The sequence below is a fragment of the Haemaphysalis longicornis genome, unplaced genomic scaffold, assembly GCF_048455015.1.
Source record: "Haemaphysalis longicornis isolate Haplotype H1 unplaced genomic scaffold, Haemaphysalis longicornis Haplotype H1 scaffold_4, whole genome shotgun sequence".
In the NCBI taxonomy this organism is placed as follows: Eukaryota; Metazoa; Arthropoda; class Arachnida; order Ixodida; family Ixodidae; genus Haemaphysalis; species Haemaphysalis longicornis.
Genome location: NW_027526361.1, coordinates 122455801 through 122464061, shown reverse-complemented (window position 1 = coordinate 122464061; position 8261 = coordinate 122455801). Strand labels below are relative to the sequence as shown.

At 45.7% G+C, this 8261-nt stretch overlaps 1 pseudogene; it reads right to left on the bottom strand.

Annotated features, from left to right (window-relative positions):
• Positions 1 to 233: 233 nt before the first annotated feature.
• Positions 234 to 6626, bottom strand: LOC144179985 (venom serine carboxypeptidase pseudogene; annotated as a pseudogene).
• Between the last annotated feature and the right edge of the window lie 1635 nt (positions 6627 to 8261).

Here is an 8261-nt window from a genome sequence, read left to right as displayed (position 1 = left end):
CAGCCGGAAAAAAAGTGTGTTTTACGGAAACTGCCTAATGTTTTGTAATCAAATTTTCTTTTGGCAGCTGCCTGTACTATCTTATAATAATACCTAACGTGCATAAACAATATCTTGTTCCTTTCGCCTGCAGTAAATATTTTCTTACGGATAGTTACGTATCGGGGCCAAACCCGCCGCTGGAAGGCGTCGACATCAACCAAACGCTCGTAACGTGAGCTCCAGCCGCAGTTGATACTGAGAATTCTTGAAAAAAGATTCCACCGACTGTGTTTCACAAACCAGTTGGCATTTAATTTTCAGACAGGATATGTCTTAAAGATTCTGAACACTTTTAACACATAAAAAGAAGGACTGGCTTTGTAAACGGAACATCCCAAATCTTAGAAGGGTGCAGTATCTTCGATAAAAGCTGTCAGCAGTTGAAACGCGGCTCTCGGCTGCTCGTAGGGAACCATGTGTCCACTGTTCCGCACTACAACGAAGCTAAGGTTCTCCACACTCTTCTTGTAACCAATCAACTGCGTTCCATCCGCGCTCCACCATTGGTGCTGGGGCGCATGGGCCCACCGCTGTGCCCGTGACCAGGCCATCTCTGACAGGAAGCGCTCAGTGGTCGTTGTGGGAACGGAAATGTCGAGTGGGCCGCTGTAGACAAGCACTTTGTAGCCATTCTCCAAAAGCAAAGTCAGCTGCGGCACTGCCGAACGCATGATATCATCGACAAAATGATTGATCACGACATCGCGACTCGTGGAAAAATATTCCTGGCCAACGTGCAGGGCGCGGCGAACCTCCGTCCTCGATACAAATTTCTTGTAGTCTCTAGTGTCCCCTGGCTCTTTTTCACGCAGGAAATTGTAATAGTATTCAATTCCCGTGGCTTTCTTCAGAAACGTTTCGTTGGTTATCAATCCTAAAATGAGGCTGTCCATAATATGAAATGCCATTGACGTGCGACCCGCACGGATATTTTGTCTAGCTTCAAAGGAAGCCTGTGCCATGTAATCAGCAGATAAGCGGTCAATATATCCAATTGTATGCAGAAACTCGCCGTAGTTGAGCATATTGACTGGGTCCGTAAATCCGTTGCCCACGGCAATGCCTTGGAAATTTATCTTCACCGCTATTGTGTCAGCGTTTTCATGTATTGTGGCGCCAATTGCAGGGACATACTTGCCTGTAATGTAAAGAAATATACCGTCAGTAACCATCGAACCAGCTGCAAGAAGTGTGAACACATACGAGATAGGCTTCGATCACTCACACCAACGAGAGCAAGGCATGAAAAAAAAACGGGCAGGCTGGCAAACTCTGCTAAAAGACAATATTTTTCGCATCGCTGAATACAGTAAACTTTAGTTATCTCGAAACCTCTGTATGAACATATCGGTTGAGTCGAAACGTTTTCTCGCCGTGCATTTAGCTCCCCTAGGTGCTATGTATTTGGTGATGGTGATTGTGAGGTTTAACGCGCCGACGCTAAACAGGTAATAAGCCACTCCGAAGTAGAGGGCTGCGGAATAATTTTGACTACCTAAGGATCTTTAACGCAAGCCGATATCTCAAACATACAGGCGTTTTCGCTTTTCGCCTCTATTAAAAGAGCGGCCGCTACGGCCGAACATTGAACCCGCACCATTGGGCTCAACAGCACAAACTCTGAGTCACTGAGCCACCGTTGCCGGTTGCTCTGTATTCGCCCCCCTTTATCTCGGAACGCCTTTTAGAGGGCACTACGGATATTTCAAAACGTCGACAGAGAGAAAACAAGGCAAAGTAGGCTACAGGCAGCTGATAAGGTCTTGATACGAACGCTTAGCTACCACTACGCGCTGAATATGGTCGTGAAAACCAAACGTGAAATTCCCGGCACCGCAGCGGTTTTCTTACCAAACGTGTCAAACAGGTGTGGGAGTGATAATGTTCGCGTCACCGCGGCGCGCACTGGTGGCGCCACTGCTACGCGAGTTATCAAGTCTTTTAAATGCAGAGCATTTCTTAGCCTCGCCTGTTCCTGCGTCGGACGGTGTCAACAGTTTCGCGTCCGCAGCAGGTGCGCCTCTCCTTCCGTCCTCTCTCTCAACAGCAGCTGGCGCGCGCATGCGTCGTAGTCAGCCCGTTCGCTCCGTCGCGGTCTCGGCGTAACAGGTGCGTGATAGCAGCGCGGTGGGTCGTGTAAGGGCGCGCGCTGCTTGCGCATGCGCGCTCTCCCCCCCGTACTGCTCTCCCTCTACTGCGCGCGCTGCAAATATAGCGGCTAGCGGTCGCTCGTGTTTCAGTCACTGCGTTGCTCCTTCCTTCCTTGGTTGACGCTCGTGCCCACGTTTACTTGTGTCTGCTACTCCAGCATCACGGAAGAAGCGATGGAAGCAACACTGCCTTCAATCAGTACTGAGGCCCCAATGCTCTGCATTTACTCGTGTTCCCCAAGCGCGAAGGCGCGAGAATTTTTTTTTGTCTGTAACTCAGACCATGACCGGACCCAGGAGTTGTGTGTCTAATTAAGTGTTCCTGCGTAGTGCGTTGCCGGTGCGAGCATAGAGGTTCTTACAATATACACTAGAGAGGAATCTGGCGCTAGCGTCTATGCGGCTCACGTGAATCAAGGCCGTCTGTGTCGTCATGGACCGCCATGAAATCATGCGCTCGCCTCAGTTTCATTATTGGCTTGAATTGAAACGTTTTAGTGACCGCAAATTTAAGCAAAGTTCTACGAAAACGTGAAAAATGGTGTGCATTTGTGTAAGTGGAAAATAAACACAGCCTGTTTTAAAAGGAAGTAAAGCGTATTTTTGCCGGAAAGTTTGTGCATGCTGTTTTGCAGGCCAAGGTGGTAGTTACCAACAATGTTGATATTTGTGGAGGAAGCTCATCAGAGACTTTTATTTTATCAACTTTACCATTACTTCAAATAATAAGTTGTTTGAAGAGTTAGGAAAATCTTTTGAGCATCCTTATGAAAACGTCACCTTCTTGGTGAACCGGTCCACCGACCGTCAGCTACAGTTTAACCAGAAAAAAGTAAACGTGGCGTTAAAGAGTCAGGGATGATAACAAGATAGTACAGTTTCAGGCGCCCGTATGTGTCGTATCTAGTCTTCGCCGAAGTACCTTTGGTTATTTTTTTCGTCGGCTACAAATTTCGCGGCGGTAGACTACCCGCTCAGTCATTCATCCTTCGACTGCGACATTACCAACGTCAGGTACGATCACGCACTGCCTGCTGTTTCACCGAACACCGCTACCACAGGACAGGAAGGATTTCAGCTTCATCGTAGCTCTTGGTCGTGTTAATAAATAGTGAAGAATACGAATCCCCCAAACCGCTTAAGAATCCAATTGTCATTCCAAGCCGAAGCCAAAAAGCAGTGTCTTCCTATAACCCCCCCCCCGACGACATGGATTACGAGGCGCAGTTTCCTCTCTAGTATACTTACTAAGAAACTCTGTGGGTGCGATAACAGAAATGTCGCACCCAAAAGTGTGGTAATCCCGGACGCCGGAAAACAAACTCGCTATGAACAAGCAAGTGGAAATGAGCAGGATGGACTAAGTTGAGGAACACCGAAGAATTCAGCATCCTTTGGTCGATGCTGTAGACAGTACACAACAACTAACAGGATTTTTTTGTTGGCTTCAAGGAAAGCTTCTCCAGCCGGATGAAGAGGAATGATCACAAAATTTTCCGCATTTCGCGAAGTAGAGGCTGTGATTATCTTGTGATTTTAGTCATTTATGCTGATTTGCGTTATGCTATTAACGCAAAAAAGAGCGTGGAAATATCATTGTTCAATACACAAGTAAAGTAAAGGGAGGAATTTGTGCACTCTTGGCAGGTTGCTTCCAACCCCCAGGAAGTTATAATCGCACATCGGTTCCATGTACCTTCGGAAAAACTTGTAGACCGCGGAGAAAAGTCTCATTGATCTGGAATGTCTGTACAAATTGACATGACAAGACCAAAATATTGCAATCATGTTCATTTTTCATACTAGGGACAGCTTAAAAGACTGATGAATGTTTGAATTTAAAAAAAAATGTATTCCGGAAGTATTACTTTCGAAATAATTGAGTATCCAGTGTTCGTTGCGCGAAAATGGAGTACTTCATCCAGGTTGGACGGCGGCTTTTATGACATAACCTGAGCATCTGGTATCACTTGTTACGTGGTAAATGTTTCCATTATGTTGGCTGCGTTCGATCTGCTTATTTCAAATACTTTTTTATCACTTGTTTCTTATAGAAGCTTTATAATTCACCTGTGGTCTGCTAGAGCTCTCCCGTTCGTATATCAAAAAGCGCCTACAAAGCCAATCACGGCTCTCTGGTCAAGCTCTTCGAGTTTACTAATCCTGAAGTAGTTAGCGCGACTTCTAGAATAAAGTCTATGTTCACCGACAGGTTGGCATTACTGCTCTGAGTTGATGCATTTACTACCAGGTCTTCTCACTTAACTAAGTTTTACTATAGGTGATATATACGAGCCATACCGACACTGAAAACACCAACCTAGGTTACCGTCTTTTTGAGTAATCAAGTGTTTGCGGGTCCAGTTTTATTTTACAGTTGTACAATATTTCTTATAGGTCTTACTGTTATCTTGGTTTACACTTTTATGAAGCCCTACAAAAGGGGTGTGAATCTCTTGGTTGAAGTTAAGTGTCCTGGTTCTACAAAGGAGGTTCCTTTGTATGAAGTGTGATTGCCCCACGCCGGGCTCATGTGATTGTAAAAATTTATTTGCCAGGAATGGTTTCAAAAATTACTGAAACTATCCACTTGTTCTAGCAAGTAGCAACCATCAGAAGTTGAGTATGTGCAAACAGCCGGGATCGTTACTCTTTCGTGCTCCATCAAAGTTATGGCCCAATCACGGCTGCTAAGTCTTGGTTATCACGTAACGGATGGCCGCATTACAATGTGGGATGGTGACCATAACTTTAGAGATAAGGATAGAGACTTGACATTGGTGCTTGTATGAAATACAGAAATTCATATGTGCATCGCTGGGTCATGATTTAGCGAAGAGCCCACAAAGGCGTTCCGGCATTTTTAGTTTGATTGATTGTAGGTTTTAACGCGCCGACGCAACGCAGGCGATGAGGCGCGCCGTAGTGGAGGGCTCCGGATTAATTTTCACCACCTGGGGATCTTTAACGTGCGCCGAAATCTCGTACACACGGTCGTTTTTGCTTTTCGCCTCGATCAGAATAGCAGCCGCCGCGGCCGGGAATCGAACCCGCGACCTCGTGCTCAGCAGCGCAACGCCTTAGCCACTGAGCCACCGCGGTGGGTCGCATTTTTAGTTTCATTGACCTTGTTAACTGCAGTTCGTGAAATGTTTTGACTCTTTTGTTTTGTGAATTTCATAGATTTAACATCCGGAATGGTCACCTGACAAGGGTCATTATAACCTTGAACATTACTTAGCTTCAAGTTACTGGTCGGAGCTAGTTCGGTGTTCGGTTGTTTCTTTTAGTTCAAGTTCTTGTTATAGCTAGTTCGGTGTCGTACTATTGCTTCTTTTGGAACGCCAAAAACGCGAACTCAGAGTATATTTATTAGTGAGTGGAAAATTGCAACAGGGTTAGTAATTTTTGGGATAAATGTTCGGAAGGTATAATTCAAAGCCGTAAACCAGCCAAAAATACCTTTCCGGCCTGTATTTGCACCCATCCGCAGCGGACGCCTGTGACTTCACATTAACAGATACAACATTTTGGATGCCTACGAAATACACCAGCCGCTACTATCATTATCACACTCCCAATAAACACACAGTGGTTGTACTATGTTTTCTTGCTGGTTGGAAATAGAGGACTTTATTGCTCTGAGGTATCAATACTATTATGAACCGGTCCGCTAGCAATAGAATAATGTAAAAAATTACTATTATTCAACGCTTGCAACCTTCTAATAGCTCTCCGCCGTCACATTTTCAAAATCACTGTTTTTACACCAATAACGGAACTTCTGTTGACATTGTATTTGCTATCATCAATGCTTTCAATAACAATCGTGACTCCTGAAGTGCTGCCTACCAATATGGCTAACAAAAACATAACTTATCCATGATATTTTTAGAAAAGGGACATGTTGCAAGTTTGCAAATTCAGTTTAGTTTAGGTAATAGTGGAAAATGTCTCTGGCCGAAACGACGCTAACAAATATAGGCTACCAGCATTGTGTGAAAAAACACAAACCCGCGTAGGATTCTCCCGCAATGTAGAATTCGTTTGGCAACAGTTCGCTGAAAAGCGTGAAGAACTGCTCCAGGAACTGCAGCATGTCACGGCTAACGTCCGTCATGTTCCCGGCGAAGCCAGACACGCTCTCGGTAAAGCTGAACCCTGTTCCCGCGGGCTGGTCCACGTACAGCATGGAGTACCTCTGTGCCCATGTGACTCGGCGGAACTGCGCTCTCGTGCCGTCCCTGGACACGCTGTACGGCCCATGCTCGCTGAAGACTCAAAGCAGAGAAGTAGTACCCGGACCGCCTTGCAGCCAAAGTATCACCGGGGCATTCGCCGCATTATTCTGCGCAAAAGTATAAGGTAGATTTGTCCACGAAGCAGAGAAGGTTTGTGACGAACATGAATGGCCGTGTCTGCTGCCGAGAGCATGTTCTTAAGTTCAAATGCCAGCACGGCCCCAGCTCACGTGCACATGCTATAAGATGGCGGGTTATGGGTTGTAACACTTAGCTCCTCGTAGGAAATATCTGCTGTCTTCGGAAACCACAGCAGGCAAAAGACCAAATATTTCTTTTTCACTGCGTGGCGTAATGTGGTTTGCTTGCGTTTCGTCTCACGTGTGATTCGCTAAATGCGCAAGCTGGCCTCACGCAGTTAGTATTTGGCACCCCGATCGATCACTTGATCCAGGAGCCTTGGTATTGTTATGGTGAACGTCATCAGATGAGACAGAAATTGTGCCCGTAGGTGTCACTTCGTGACAACAAAGTACGACAGTGTGAAGAGGTCTCCACCGAACTGCTGCACGTAAAGAGCGTTCGACCACCAACTTCCGTAAAATGAGAAAGTCACAGCGAGCAGCAGTGGATGCACCCCGGAACGATGTACACTAAAGGCACCGACAAGCAGAGAAGCGACTAACACCGCCGTGTAGCGAGCAAGGCGATTGTGCAAGTGCAATATACGGAGCAGAGAAAATACGACACAAGAGGCAGCCAGAAATGCGCTTAACTGGATGTATCGCCACTTCTGATGGTACAATTCGCCGTAATTAGCAAATCTTCTTGTGTAGTTATTTTACCAATCCGCAGAACATTAGTAACTCCGCACTGAGAGGACACTAATGTGTGTTAGAACGCGTTTGAGAATCCACAATACAACATGCGTAAAGTAATAGACTAGCATTGCTGGAAGAAGCCGGAATCTTGACGCAATCAAAGCACCTTGCCTTGAAAGTCATGCATTGTTTAGCGTAATCTAGAGGCGCTGTTGTGTCGCGTGAATATCCCCGCGCGCATTGGAGTTTTTAGCTCCTTCCACGGTTCTTGTTTTTTAGTTTACGCCACGTAGAAGTTCGACGGCATCGACTGCTCAAAACGGCAGATATTATTTCGCCTCGCGTAAAATACATTTCTTTTTCAAATAAACCCATCCCTACAAATGATGCATCCTTACGGGTGGAGTTCAGTAATGGCTGTTTCTGCTGCAGCGCGAGTACTACTTGATTGCGAGCGCAGTCACCCAACTCGACACTTGCAAATTCATCTGTCTTTTAAATCAATTCAAATAATTATTCTACAAACATGCATTCTAGACGGTTCCCTGTGTTAAATCTGTACACCATCTTGTGATATACCAGGAAGTCAGCAAATAAATGTTCTCACGTCGCAAAGACGACGCAGGTTTCTTTAATGAACAAAGTTTCTTGTAGCGAACTTGTAATTCGCTAACAACTCAAAGAACACACAGGCGGCGAAGGGAAAGTGCACAAATGACCTTCGGAGGCCTGCGCGTGTCGGCGAATTCAATGTGGCGGTGTGTCCCTTGCCAACGGTTATCCCTCAGCGTTTATCGTCAGAGAACCACCGAGTCAGGTCTAGAATATTTACAATCAAAGACGAACATTCTACTCCAGTGAGCAAAGGCCATGCAGCTAGCCTGCGTGTCACGCAAAAAAAAAGTGACGCAAAACACGCAGACGCTGGCAAGAAAACAAATAAGTAACCAAACCAGAGGATATCGTTTGCCGTCTTACTTTGCAAATGAGAAAGAAAATTTCGTAAT